General features: G+C 45.3%; 1 protein-coding gene and 1 pseudogene across 4 annotated transcripts in view; one reads left to right on the forward strand and one right to left on the reverse strand.

Annotated features, from left to right (window-relative positions):
* PKIG (cAMP-dependent protein kinase inhibitor gamma) overlaps positions 1–13,621 on the reverse strand; it is a 66,348-nt gene that overhangs the window by 20,556 nt on the left and 32,171 nt on the right. The window contains exon 1 of one of the 4 annotated variants that reach the window (XM_016152419.2): positions 7,703–7,787. The exons of 2 other annotated variants lie outside the window; for them this stretch is intronic. The gene's annotated coding sequence lies outside the window, so the exon portion shown is untranslated. Of the gene's footprint in view, positions 1–2,835; positions 3,025–7,702; positions 7,788–13,621 lie in introns of those variants that run through there. One more of the 4 variants, XM_036229369.1, reaches the window with a different exon arrangement.
* On the forward strand, positions 5,872–5,990 carry LOC118610440 (annotated as a pseudogene).

Raw genomic sequence — 13,621 nt, forward strand, 5'->3', positions numbered from 1 at the left:
AGGAAAATATTTATATAACTTTGAGTTGGAGAAATTGTTCTTAAACAAGGTGAGAAAGCCAGACACTAGGAAAAATAAAAAATAAACATTTTACAATAAAAAAATTAAAATTTTTCTATAAGTTTAAAAATTTAATAAACAGATAATAGATTAGGAAAAATATCTGCAACACATATGGAATCCTTGATATGGAAATATATAAACAGCTCCTAGGACTTGAGAAAAAGGTAAAAAATGCACAAGAAAAATGAGTGAAAGAACTCACAGAAGAGGAAAATGAAGCGGCCACTTAACATGAAACAATGTTCAATCTCACTAGTAGTAAGGAAAACCCAAAGCAAACAACTATGAGACACCATTTTCCCCCATCAGCTTGGTCACAGACTAAAACAGAGATGGAGAGAGGGAAGGAAGAAGGAAGTGAATGTCTAATATTGGTAAAGATTTAGAAAAGAAGTACTCGTATATTGCTGCGGAGCAGGTAAATTAAGACTTATTTGTAAAGTAGGATGGCTTTATCCATTAAAATGTTAAATACATTATACCCTTGACCCAGCAATACTATTTTTGAAAATGTAACCTATAAAAATAAAAACACCAGCTGAGGACATGTTTATTAAAATGTTTAACGCAATAATATTTCTAGTAGGATAAAAACCCCAACAGGTAGCAATCTGATATCTGTCAAAGGTGAAATGGCTGAATATATTGTGGTACCTCTAAGATCTATAGCCCTGAAGCGAATTAAAAAGAGTGAAACAGATTTATACCTACCTATGATGTATTATTTAGTGGGAAAAAGAAATTGCAAAAGAATAAAGTATTATCCCACTCTGACAAAACAAATAACCACAGACATACACCAATCCTCTATCCATTTATATAAGAGCTTTGAGAAAGGTATGGAAGGATATACACCAAGCAGATAAAGACCAGTTATCCAGAGGATGGAAATGGGAGTAGAGGGAGGAGATTATGACTTTTTCTTTATACATCTTCCAATTGTTTAATTAGTTACAATGAACATATATATTAATTTATGGGAAAATAATGAAGAAAATAAAAACAAACAACGAAGAAACAGAGCAGAGAAAGAACACGATGTTACACACTACTCATTTATCTTTACATGGGATAGGTAACTTCACTTGTTGTCACTTTCTTTTTTGGTCAAAAAAGAGCAAATCAAAAAAAAAACTTTGTGGAGGGGGAAAAAGATGCATTTTATTCCTAAGTATTATGCCTTTTATTAAAAAGGGGAAAAAATCTTTACTTTGAAAAAAAAGAGACTAATTTAAATAAATAAATTTAAAAAAAAAGAAAAAAAGAAAAAAAGAATTTCTCCCTTTAAAATCCAAAAGAAAGCCTAAAGCTTTGGCTTGAAACTGCCCTGTGTAGGTGGTGTGTGGGCTGGTTCTGTGCTGGTAACTGTTTTCCATGGCTCGGTGCCCTTGATTGCCTTCCTCCCCTAAACCCAATTAAATACACTTCTGGGAGGGCACTGTCTGCTGGGAACCAAAGAGCCTTGCAAACCGCAGCAGCTCTGCTCGCAAGGCTCTTTCGGTCTCCAGGCGGATGCTTTGGCTTCTCTATCAAATGGGTCCTGGAATCCAGAGACGTGAAGTGGATTGTTTTGCAAAACATTTCTGATAGGAGGAGGAAGGAGAGCAAATGGTTTTGCCTAGCGGATGAAATAAAAAAGAAGAGGAACAGCGTGGCAACAAGAAGAAGGGCTAGCCACCCAGGCTGCATCTGCCACCTCAGTCACCTGGGAGGTACACTCCGCCCTCCCCTGGCGGAATGCTCTGCTTTTCACTTTTTCTATTTCACTGATAATAAATATTTTCGTTGAAATAATGACACCTCACATTTCTCCAGCACCTCATATCTTATTTGATCTTCACAATGACTCTGAGATCAGTTCATAATCATTCCCACTTATAGATGATAATGAGGCCCAGAGACGTTAAAGATCTTTTTAGGTCACACAGCAAGTTGATAACGGGGCTGCAATACACTTGCAGGTCTCTAAACCCCCAGTCCAGTAGGGAGCTCAGGTTTAAAATCACAGAAAGGGGAACTATAAGCAAGCTAATGAATAAAAACAGGATCTTGGGGGAAACGGATTCTTCCTGCCCCTTAAGAAATTCTAGATCAGGAGTAATATTCTATACCATCTCAGAGAGAAACCTTGCTCGTACCCTGCAATACTGCTGAGTAAGAGAAGGAAAATCCCAGGCATCACCAGGCTCCTCCCTAATTCTCTTACCCTTCTCCTAACCTAACCTGCACCCGTCTCTCTCTCCCCTTTCCCTCCACACGTTAGCCACACTGCCTCTTTCAGTTTCTCCAATATTGCACATGCTCTCTTGCCTCGGGCCCCGTCACAGGTGTATTTCTCTCCACATGGATTATTCTTTCCCACTCCGTAGAACCCCTCTTCCCCCCACTTCCCGCCTTAGCTCTTAACACAACTGACTCCTCATCTCAGTTTAAACACCTCTTCGAGCCAGGCTGCCCTGACCCACGCTCCTCCTCATCCATCGCTCACCCTGTTTATAACACTACTTGTCCCTGTAAGCTTCCAACGGGACCAGGGCTGTTTTAACATAACACTGTCCACCGACTTGCCCAGTGCCTGGCAGATATTAGATGCTCAATAAATACTGGCGAAATCCATGAAAATGTACTGAACTGAAGGCTTGTCTCAAGTGCTACTGCCCCTCCACTTTCTCAGGCACAACACTGTCCCTTCCTTAGGGCACAGAATAACACGTGCTAGGATTTCCTAAGTCGTCTTTTCCTGTCAGACAGCTAGCTACTTACGAGTCTTACCTTGGCATCCCCCAGAGCACCTTGCATTACACCCGACACAGAAAGGGTTCTCGAGGTGGATGAATCCCTGCAGACGCACAGGAAAGGACGAAGGAGGGCTGTGTGGCCTCTAACCCACCACAGATAAGGGGTCGCTCCCACCCAGGGGCCTGCAGCACAGAGCGCGAGCACCTTTGAGAAGGGCAAAGAGACTCTGCCCAGGGAGAAATTAAATTAGTAAACGTAAAATGCCGTGGGAGGGGGAGGGGGAGGGGGAGGGGGCGGGGGGTGGGCACAAGCATGCTAATGGGAGCTTACACAGGCAGACATGTTCTGGTGCCTGACTGGAAATGTGTATCAGAGACTTTAAAAAGTTCATCCACTTCGACCTAGCCACGCCTTATTAAAAACTCAGAGAAATATAATCAGTGGGTAATGACTTAAGCCTGTTTTTCTGTACTGTCTAGAGCTTTCCTTCCATGAACATGTTCTAATTTTGTAATCCAAAAATAAAGAGGAAAAAAAACCAAACAAACAACAAATGCTATGAAAACAAACCAACAGAAAACCCAGTGGTGATTTTAAATTATGAAATCAGCCATCCCTATGTTTCCTCACTTAAAACCAGGGATTGCAGATTCACGGTCCTCGGAGGTGGGGCCCCTGCATTTGTGAAGATGATTTCCTTTCTTTGGTGAAGCCACGTGGGATAGCGAGGTGCCAGGAGTAAATGCTTCAGCAGGGCCAGCTCTCATGCTCCCTAATGCAAATGCTGGCAAAATTCAGAGAGCGAGGGAATGGAGGGAAGGCTTGGGAGTCATCAGCCCAGCTCAAGGCCAAGACTTCCATCCACTGAGCTACTGCCATGATTCATGCACCTGTCTTCCCCGATGTACCGAGAGAAATCCACAAGACCATAGGCTCTTAATCAGCCTGTGCCTCTAGCCTCGTGCTTAGTACTAGTTGGCCCTCAGTACAGTTTGTTAACCATCAGAGACCACACCTATAAAGCACTAAAAACATGACTGACTGACCTCTGTTCTTGGGACATAATGAGAATGCATTAGCTACCAAATACTTCATTTCCTTAGTGCCCTGCAGGTCCATTATTCAATTTCAATTCAGGAAAATCAAGTTGAACATCAAGTAATTTCTTGGAAGATTAAAGAGACTCCTTTTAAATAACGTTAGGAAATGCTTGCTTCCTCCAATAAGGGCAGATGCATTTTTAATCTTCAATTCAGAGTCCTTCGGCATCTCAGCTGATTGCGACTTCTACAGAAAGCACTCTTTGAAGGAGCAGTACGCAAAGTTTTCACACAGCATTTGTGAAAGACTTCCAGGAGGCAGTGAGCTCAGCCTTGAGTCATGATTAATGACTTGTTTCCAAGAACTTTAGATTTTCCACGTCTGTCTGCACTTAAGAGTTACTTCTGGCCCCTTGTGAAAACACTCGGCAGTGCTAACTGGGCGCCTCGGCTTCTTGTCACACTCAGAAAGTAACACCTGCCACCAGCTCCTTCCTGAAGCGGGTGGGCCGGGGTCGCCTGGTCCCGGGAGAACAAGCACCCACGTCTGCTTTTGGCCTCAGCACCTGACTGGGTGACAGGAAGCAGCACTGAGGCTGGCCTTGAAGGGCCAGTGTGGCAGCTCCGGGGTCCATCACAGGAGGCTGTAGCTCTGCTGAGGTCAGAGATGACTTCAGGTTCCTCACACAAATACCACCCTGTGACTGAGGGGACAGGTACCTGTGTACAATGGCCGACGTTCTCTCTCTGGAAACCATAAAGCAGCTCATCGTGAGCATGTATTTGCATACCGGCTAAGTGCGTTAAAGCTTGAACCTATTTCGTTCTCGTGGTACCGCTCTGAGGTAGATATAACTGTGGACTCCTCCCCCGGCCCCGCCACCCCACCGCCACTTTACACAAGGGAAGCGGGCTCTGTGGGGGAAATCGATCTGTCCGGGACGGCTCAGAGAGGAGGTGGTGCAGGCAGAACTTTTACTGCTACCCTCGCCAACTTCTCGTTGAACCACAAATTGTCTTAAGTGACAGGAACCATGGACACCAACCAGTCCACGGGCAGCCAAGGGTGAGGCAGGAGACCAGAGGGAGCTACAGACAGAGCAAGGGATGGTGCCATTGGCAACAAAAGGGAGAACGCACCGCCTAAAGGCGTTCAAATTCAAACCAAAACAAGCAGCCTAACGCCTTGGACATCTGGCTCTAGGTCAGGCTTCCTCATCTTAGAGAGGGAGAAACTGAGATTTGGGAAGGTGATAGAGAAAAGGCAGGACAGTTCAAAGGACTCGGGAAAGCCAGGCCTCATGAAGAAACCGGCTCTATCACCTGTTACCTGTGAGGCCTTGGGCAAGTCACTTCACTGCTCCGCGCCTTTTGCGCATATAACGAGGGAGATAATCTCTGCCTCACATCACCGAGGTGAGGATGAAAAGGAATGGACACACGCAAGATGCTGAGTGAGCCCTGTGTGTGACACGTACTTCAGGAAGATGTAAAAGACAAGCAAGAGCTTGCGACGGGGTGGTCTCTTCCGCGACCCACCTCCTCTCCCAGGAGGCCCTAGGACCAGTGCTGGGGGCATTGAACTCATGGGCTATATGAGTATTACCTCCTCACGACCTCCCTGGGGGGCTGGGGCGAGGCGGAGGCCTGGCCTTCCTGCTGCCCATGCCATCACCCACGGGTGGGTCCAGGGCAGCAAACGGCCCACTTTCATAGGGCTGAGCTGCTGGGGACGGCCACAGTTCCTGGCACGCCACGGGGCTTTGCGAACCCTCCTGGTAACCAAGATCTTAACTCAAGCAAAGAGTTCTTAAAATGCTGCATCTTCCTCAGAGTTAGGGTCTCCGATGGCCTTAAGGATAAAGATCCCTTAAACTGCGAAGGCCTGGAACCTCGGAGACTCAAAATCCAAGATCTGACAACTACTGCTTTTCTTTGTACTTTGGCTCACGCCATCCTTCCCCGGCAGCAGGGGAGGCCATGTCTAGATGATATGGAGCGGGGAAGCGAGGCAAATAAAGAGATTTCTGTCTATGGCCACGCCACCCTGAACGCGCCTGATCTTGTCTGATCTCGGAACCTAAGTAGGGCCGGACCTGGTTAGTACCTGGATGGGAGACCACCGAGGAAGACCAGGTGCTGTAGGTGTTAAAAAAGAGAGAGAGAGAGAGAGAGAGAGAGAGAGAGAGAGAGAGAGAGAGAGAGAGATATTTCCCCTCCTCTTCTCCCTCTCTTTCACCAAGCTAGAAAACTAGGACGTTGGGCTTTAAGTTAAAATTTGGTATGGTGTGTGTCCTCTGTACCTATGTGTTAGGCTTTCTACCAGGCAATGAATGGGGTACAGTGACGGACGAGACTGACTCACAGGAGGATGTTCTGGCAAACAGAGTGAGTTTGGGCTGACAAGGGGGCACACGGTGGAGACTCGGCCTCAGCCAGGGGGGTTGGGGGTGATACCAACTACCTCGGGTCACCTATGGGGAGCAGCACCCCACGCAGGAGTCATGCACCTAGGGGATGCCCAATAGCGCTGAGCCTTTTCCTCCTCCCTCCCCACCGTGTGCGCACCTGCACACACACCCACACCCACGCACATCATCACGCAGACAGGTTCTCTTTCTTCAGGAACACCAAACCTGAGGACACTGTAAACACTCAGAAGTTACTTAACGTTGCCTTACGTCCTCTTCTAACTTTCCTAGAGACACCAGGTTTTAGGCACTCTGGGAAACGGAAAACCAAGAGCCCTTTGCTTCTCAAGCCCTAAGGGTTCTCAGAGCGGAAAGAGAAACCGATGGTTTATTTCAAGCTGAATTTGGAAATAAAGCGATTATCTAGTTTCAGCCCCTCATTTACATACGAATGAGTAAGCTGAAGCCCAGACAGTGTGAAACACTTGTTCAGCCTCACACGGTTCCCTTGGTGGCCCTTCTGACACAGACAGAGTGGCTCTTCGTTTTCCAAAGCTGAAGTCTGTCCTCTCACTGCGATTCTTCCAACTATTTCCCTGCTGGCCAGGGAAGTGGGTGACACACAGCAGCCATGTATTTTGAGCCACCTGAGAATCCTCCGCTTAGGCACCCACGGGGACAGCAAGGGCCCTCCCTTCCCTTTGCACACAGTGTGGCTGAGTAGGTTTAAAATCCTGAAAACGGACCCGATGAATAAAATGCTCACGGGCTTAACTGCTGTTTATTTTTTAGGAATAAGCAGTAACTTTTTTTTAAAAAAAAAAAGGAAGCCAATAAAAATATCACAAAGCCAAAGTTAAAGATTTCCGACACGTCTTTCCACCTTGGGGTTCTCCACACAGCTACAGCAGCCCTGGGGTATACGTGATGAGATAACTTCATGAAATCTAATCATACCTGTATCTTAAATTTAAAATTTTGATGTTACATCTGTCTGAGGGTAAGTCTCCACTATGTGAAGGGGAAAACTGCTGGAAATTTTCACTTTGAGAGAGATTTCTCTCTAGAATGTTTAAATATTTTTTATAACACCTTTGTAATCAGAAAAAAAGAAAGGATTTTACAAACGCACTCTCTAAGGGAGGAGTTATTTCTTCACCTACATTTGGCACAAGGAGCTGCTTTTAAACCTCTAGATACTGTGCCAAAGTTCTTTGGGTAAAAAAGCAAAACAGCATTTGAATGGAGCCCATCTGTGAGATTTGAGGCTCAGATTCTAGCCCTAGAGAGTTTCAGACAAAGCCATAATTTTCAGAGTAACGATGTATCATAATATAAAAATAGACACTGTGTGTGTGATCAACAGGCTAGAAAGCTGGGCTTTACAAAGAGCTCTCTGCCTCTGAGCCCTGCTTCTCCCCGGGAGTGGGAGGATGAAGTTCTACTTACAAGAGCAAAGACTTTCTTCACAGTCCAGGGGTCCTCAGGCAGGAGTGAAGGCTGAATTTAAGAAGCCAGGATTCAAAACACCTCCCTGTTGAGGGTAAGCCAAATTGAGCGGACCAGGCAGGACTCTCTCTGGCCCTCTCTCTCCCTCTCCGTCTCTCTGTTTTCTAAATGAAATGCACTTCGAGGTTTTAGTGGGTGTTTCCCACGTCTCGGGCCAAGCAAGTCCCCATTTGTTGTAACCCAACGCTCAGCCTGATGATGTCAACCACTCAGCTCCCTTGCTCAGTTTCCAGCTCGCCGTCCACGGGAGAGATCCATTTCCTCTGGACAATGAGCCAGGGGGCTGTAACTGCATCCCGGGCTGTCACATTAGCCTAACATCCTTCCTTCAATTTTCAACACTGCTGCCGGACTGACAGAAGGCTTCCTATGCACTCACTGGGCCAGGGCTCCCGGCATACCTCTTAGTCACTGCTGGCTGTGGGCTATCTAGTTTGCTTTGCTGTGTTTTAATTCACTTCTCTGGTGTATAATATACTAGGCTGGGGTGGAGATCTGCTCCCCCACCTACTCCCCATCTCTCCTCCTGTTCAGTTTTCCAAGTTGTTTAATTTCTCCGTAGTTTCCTAAGGGTACGCCAGGCGCACTGCATGTGTGAGCTTGTCCTTCGCTTACGGGAGATGACACGTGCCCAGATGAAAGGCTGGTAAAGAGCACTGCTATGTTGCCTGGGGAACTGGGTTTTGATCTCGGTCACGCACCTGACTGAATGGCCTTAAGCAAGTGACTTCTCTCCCTGGACCAAATAAGATGATGGCTTTGGTGTCTTCCACTTCTGTAACTCAGTGACTAAGGAGTTTTAACGAATGCCACATAAGGAATTTTTACTACGAGCTGATTAACTACATGCTTGAAGGTGGGAAGAATGTAGGAGGGGTCAGAGGCCCCTACTCAAGAGGTCAGGCTCAGCCTGGCTCCTTCCACCCCCCCTTCGTGGTGGAGCCCGTTTCTCTGGGAGAAAACCCGAAAGAATTCACTAAACAAGTCCTGGGGGACCCTGGAAGAGGCAGCATCAACTGCTAGATAAGATAAAGAAGCAAGAGACTTAACTGTCCTCAGGGACTAACACAGAACAGTAGTGCTTACAAGAGATAATAATAATCTCTTGTATTTGTACAGTGCTTGATGGGAGAGACGCGCAAAACCCCCCCACTTCTGAGTCCAGGGGAAAGCAATGGGACAGATGGAGCGATTAGGGCATCAATTTGGGAGCCAGAGATGCCGACCTGGGTCCTGTCTGACTTGACTTCTCTGAACTTCAGTTTGTTCTGGTTTGTTTGTAACTGTAAAAGGTGATCCTCGGCCTCCATTTTGGGGCTGTGAGAATAACACATGTAAGCTAGCTGAAATTATCTGGCACGTACTAAGTGCTGGGAGATGGTACCTCTCAGTGTTGGACCTAATCTCACTGCATTCTCATTTTAGGAGAAATAGGTATCTAGGGGCTGCCTTATTAACCTCCTTTTCCTGAATAGGGAAATAAAACGCAGAAAAGTTCAGTGACATGCCCAAGGCCACATAGCTCAAGATGAAAGGGCCCGATTTGGAAACCAGTCTCTGGACTCCTACTTAGGCCAGCACATACGCCAATGCTACTTCTCAAAACATGGTTATTTCACCAAAGCTGGCCCTTTTCAATGGGATCATCCCCACTTAGAGAAATGAGCTAACTTTTTTGTGCCTGGGTCTCCCAAAGTAAAACAAGGATAACAGCATTTATCCTACAAAGTTCTTATGTGGACCAGTGCCTGGCACATACTACAAGTTGAAAAATACCTGCAAGAATAAGCTGTACTATTCTACTAGTGAAGACATTATTTTCTAATTCTGACTCAGTTTTCCCATCTGCTGCCCTGAGGATGTGACAATGAACGGAATAAAGGTCATGACTGTCAGGAAGCCAGAAAAGGGTCCAGTATTCCCCGAGGCCATCAGGATGAGTAAGGAACAGAAGCCCTCCGAGAGCTGTCAGGTGTGGGCCTCAGCAATGACACTCGGCTTGAATGGGCTGGAGGCCGGGGCCATCGTGTGGCTATGACTTTATTCCAGAAGCCCAGTAGCAGCAGGAAATGAAGCTGGGCTCTTGACAGGTCAGTTTACGGACATCGCCCTTAGTGCTTTGACTCATGCGTGTTCTGTTGTGTGAGTGAAAATAAGAGTAAGGAGCCCATTCATAAGAACAGGTACAGATTTCTTCTACAACTTGTATCTTGTAACACCTGCCTCGCAGACTGAATAACTGTTCATTGTGGCACAGGCCATGGAAAGAGGACTGTGATAACGCCAGCTCACTTTGTCTTCTGACAATGGCAGATACACTTTGTGCACTGGGGCCGTGCTTGGTGCTGAGCACTCTATAAATACCACTTTATGTCATCCTTGCAAGAGTCAGATGCAGGAGTTATTATTAATATCCTCGTCTTACAAATGTGGAAGCTGACATATACAGAGACTGACCGATCTACAAAGTGACAGAGCCCACGCTCCAAGCCGGGACAGTCCGGGGACCGGCCTGTATTTTAAGTTCCATACTTTATTGCTTCTTAAAGGGTTTCCCTGCAGGAGACTCGGTGGTTCATTTGAGGAGAAAGCAAGCTGGGCTGCTTCAGAGTGCGGAGCTGGCCGGAAGGGCTGACAGACCTCCCCTTGGTCACACAAGGCGCCCTCGATCACACAAGGTGCCCTCGATCCCCACTCCTCACCCCCAGTCTAAAAGCGGTCTCTCCCTCCTCTGAATTTCCTTACTACTTTATCTGTTTCTCAAGAAACTTATCCTATTCTCTTTGAGGCATATTTGTTTCTGGGGAGGTCTTATTCTTCTGCTAGAATTTGAGCTTCTTTAGGACAAGATCCATGTCCGATTTACAAGCATTCTGTACATGAGGCACTTTTTAAAATAAAAAAATCCATAAAAACAAAACTTTTATCAAATGTTTACCATATGCCAGATAATATTCTAACATAATATTAATTGCTTATTACTTAAAAAAAAAAAAAAAAACAAAGTAAAATACAAAAAAAGAGCAGGAAAAAAGGGAAGAAAATCATCCTTCATCCTATCACCCAGAAATGACCAGCTAACCACCTGCGGTACAGACGCATCAAGAATCACACCTACACTCAACAATATTTTGAAATCAGACACTTAAGTCATTGGGGTGGGGGTGGGGGAGTCAACCCCACAAAAACTGACAAAGAGAGGCTCGAGTTTTGTTTGTTTGTTTCTTTGAGAGTACACCTGGCTGCTCCCCTGCGGGGTGGGTGTGCTGAGGCTCTACTTCCCGGTCCCCCTCAGACTACTACTGAGTCCCCCTCAGACTACCGCTGAGTCCCCCTCAGACTACCGCTGATGTGCCTGAAGAGCTGGCCGCGGAGGGGAGCCTGATGGCCGTGACTGCGCATCTGGAAAATGGACAAGGGGGCTGCAGGATACCACGCTGCCCCTCCCGGCCTTTCTTCAGCCTTCGCAAGACCTGCTTTCCACCAGCTAGACATAGGGTTCAGATCGGGGCAGTTATGGTAAAAATGGATCTTCACTCCTGAGTTAATTTTCAACAATCTTAGCCTTGTTGACGTTTACAGCTGAAAAGAGCATGTGATCACCTCATTTTCCAGGTGAGGAATGCCAGACCCAGAAAACGCAGGACATCTCCCGACTCTGCACAACCTGGTGCCCTAACAGTGGGAAGACCTGCTGGAGGTTCCAGGCTCCCTTGCCATTGCACTCTGAAATCGTGCTTGGCCATCAGATCGCAGATTTAAACATCACTTCCTTAGGGAGGCCTTCCACCTGGGCCAGGTGAGGCTCCCCTGCTGTATGGGTCCTATAGCACCCTCTGTTTCTCCTCCCATAACCCTTATAGCATACGTTATTGTAAGTACACATTTCCCTGCCAAACTACAAGCTCCATGAGACCAAAACCTGTCTCCTTTGTTCACTGCTACAGAACAGGAAACTCAATAAATATTTTCTAAATACTTTCTAAACCCTTGGGTAGTCCAAGCAATAGCTTGGTAATTTGAGGTAAAGCAATAGCACGCTTTAAAAAAGCATCATGTCTTTTAAACTGCAAACCAGGCTTTCCTTGCAGTCAGCTCCCACCTTTCACAGGTCTGGAAGCTCTGCAGATCCTCAGGTAAAGACAGGAGGAGGGCTCTTTGAGTGAACAGAAAGATCTGCCTGGGGCCATACAGGGCTTCTAGTTACAGACCAGTCATCCTATTCTGTCCTTTCAAGGGCCCTCAGTCTAATTGCTGCCCAGGTGCCCTAAAACAAAGTGCACCCATTCAACCTGCAGGTGGTGAAGCCTACAGGGCAAAGAGACAACCAACTCTAGGGGAAGCCAAGCCTGTCTCCTAAAAGGAGTCTTTTATTATTAATTACAAATGGGAAGGAAAAAAAAAAAAAAAAGCATCACAAGGCATCTAAGGAAAACCAACGAATAAAGAGAAAATGAACCCTACAATGAAAAAGGAAATTCGGACAAATAAGAAGCTTTTTAAAAAGTTGTATCTTCAGAAATTCTGAAGATACTATGTCCATAAAACATAAAAGAAGCTGACAAAACTGGGTTCTTGGAAATTAACATTATGAATAGTGAAATTAACAATTAACAATATGAACAATGAAATTAACAATAAACAAATTAACAATACAACTAGAAAATAAGAAAAGGAAATCTTTTAAAATATGGGGGGAAAAATTCAAAGGACAAAAAAAGGATGCTGTTATAGAAAGAACAACAATCCAGGAAGTTCACATCAGACTAAGTAGGAATTCCAGAAAAAGAACAGGAAAGGGAAAAAAGACAATAGGAAATTATCTAAGAAATCATGTGGAAAATTTCCCAGAGCTGAAGAAAGACTGTATCTTCAAACTGAAAAGTTTTTAAGAAGTGCTGAGGAGGAGGAAAAGAAACCATACCTACATACAGTTTCCTAACCTTTCAGAATTCAAAAGGAAACAAATCCTACAACTTTCTGGAGAGACAACCAAACTGTTTCAAAAGAAAAAAATCATTTCTTACCAGCAATACAGGGGGCCTGAAGATGATGGAGCGATACTTTCTAAGGGAAACTTCTATAAGGAAAATGATTTGGAACTTAGATTTTATACTCAGCTGGGCAATAAGGACATTTGCAGACATGCAAGGACTTAGAACAATTTCTCTCTCATGCACTGTTTTCTCAGTAAACTCCTTCACCTAAACGAGTGTTCAAGATTTTAAAAACAGGGATCTAACAAGAGAGGTAAAAGGATCACCAAGGATGATGATGAAGGTAGCTCCGGGACCTGGCGGACTTGTAGGCCTAGAGAGCCCAGTCTGAGGACAGGAAGGGGGGGTGGAAGGCTCCAGGAAAACAAAACTGACAAATTCCTTGATGGCTTTGCTGAACACTGTATTGAAAGTCTACAGGAAAGTGTGGAAAGATTTAAGGAAAACTGAGCATACTAAAGCAGCAGCTAGTATTAAGTCCAGGAAACACAGTTACACAGAAAGGAAAAATGAGAACATTACTGGCTCAGCAGTAAACAATATTTGCCATGCCATAACACTGTACAACATTGGATGCTGATTCAATAAAAAAAAAATGTGATGCTGGGAGAGAAGGATAAGGAGAAGAAGTGTGAGCGGGGCTGTGCTCTTTACAGAAAAGCCAAAGTTGACAGGTAACGTCTAAAACTGACAAAGAAAGAAAGAGCACTGTGGTCGTGTGCGGTCCTGGTGTGATCCTGAGTTGAACAAAAAATACTCGAGTTAATTCCTACTAATAAGGGATCATTATTTATATGTGATGACAGTAGTATACAGATATATGATACACAGCAGTATGTGTATATGTATAAATAGAGGAGTC

Source organism: Rousettus aegyptiacus, unplaced genomic scaffold (assembly GCF_014176215.1).
Source record: "Rousettus aegyptiacus isolate mRouAeg1 unplaced genomic scaffold, mRouAeg1.p scaffold_m13_p_12, whole genome shotgun sequence".
In the NCBI taxonomy this organism is placed as follows: domain Eukaryota; kingdom Metazoa; phylum Chordata; class Mammalia; order Chiroptera; family Pteropodidae; genus Rousettus; species Rousettus aegyptiacus.